Genomic DNA, 1,352 nt, shown 5'->3' on the forward strand with positions numbered 1-1,352 from the left:
TGTAGTTCGGTTCCTGGGGTCCAGTTCGATCTGGTTCAGTTCCTTCGGTTCGGTTCCGACAGGCTGCCAGCTGTCTGCATGCTGAAGGCGCTGGAGCAGCTCAGCTCGTCCACCCGGCTGCAGGTTCTGACCGTTGGACTCAACTGGTTCCTCCTGATGTTCTGATGATCACTCACTGAAGCCCCACCCCCACCTACTGCTGATTTCATTAGTGTCCTGGGTTGATCTGTGCAGCTGCAGAGGAAATTTTCTCCTGCTCAGCGTTAAAACAAGCGGCCAGTTCAGATCAGCTGGTTCTGTCGGCCACTTTCTGTGTGACGAAGATCTACGTTAGCAGGCAGCCTTAAAGACACGGCGGCCTAATTAAATCAGGATTCTTCTGTTAATGAAGGACGTTGAGTCGTGGAGGAGGAAATCAAGTGACCCGCAGTCTCATGACTGGAAGCCTCAAACTGAAGCTGACTGAGAAATGATTCTGCTTTTGGTTCATGAGGAGGAAAAACACAAATAAATGCTTAATAAATATTAGCTTTATTATCTGAGGATAATTAATCAACCTGTTCTGATCTGATCTGTGTGTCTCAAGCTCCAGAGAGGAGGTTCAGAAAGCTGAAACCAGAACAAACCTGGTCACAGATCAGAACCCGGCAGAGAACCTGGAGGCATTTAGACGCCACGAAGAAGATTCAACTGCTGCTGACAGGAACTTTAGATAAAATCCCTTAGTAATATTATTAATATATCAAAGCTTTTATCTCCCAGTGAAGCCAGAAAACGAAGCAGCAGAACATCCTGGGTTCTAACAGCATCCAGAACCACGTTTACAGCACAGACATCTGCACTGATTCTCATTTTCTGATTTATTTTCACTCAGAGAATCACTAAACGTCTCAAACATCTTAACTAAAAATCTGAGCTGAAAAGAAAATCCTCCAAACTGCATGTTCTATCAGAACCTTGTGGTTCTGCAGTGTTTTCTACAAATCTATTTATTTGTACCATCAGTGTACATTCATTTAGACTTTTATTGGTAGGCCTTGCTGTCTGTCCGTCCCTCCTGTGGTTTGGATTCTGGACCTGCAGACGGAGACGGTTCTGTCCACACCCGTCCGGTCTCGGTTCTGCTGAGCTGTCCAGTTGGAGCTCCCCGGTGCTCTGACTATCTGTGCTACCTCATCAGATTTTCCTACTGCAGCACAGATAGATGGCTGTCTATCCGTCGATGCTACCCGTCTAAAACTTCTACCATGATATTTACAAACAGAAAACGACAGCAGGCTGTGTTTACGTTAATTATTATCATCTGATAACGTTAATATCATCTGATAACGTTAATTATTATCATCTGATAA

General features: G+C 44.8%; 1 protein-coding gene across 1 annotated transcript in view; it reads right to left on the bottom strand.

The window, feature by feature from the left end:
• The window catches only part of LOC103477736 (prostate stem cell antigen-like), a 2,562-nt gene extending 2,414 nt beyond the window's left edge, over positions 1 to 148 (bottom strand). Inside the window, exon 1 of the mRNA XM_008431027.2 lies at positions 46 to 148. The gene's annotated coding sequence lies outside the window, so the exon portion shown is untranslated. The remainder of the gene's footprint in view (positions 1 to 45) is intronic.
• Positions 149 to 1,352: the final 1,204 nt, after the last annotated feature.

Source organism: Poecilia reticulata, linkage group LG16 (assembly GCF_000633615.1).
Source record: "Poecilia reticulata strain Guanapo linkage group LG16, Guppy_female_1.0+MT, whole genome shotgun sequence".
Lineage (NCBI taxonomy): Eukaryota > Metazoa > Chordata > Actinopteri > Cyprinodontiformes > Poeciliidae > Poecilia > Poecilia reticulata.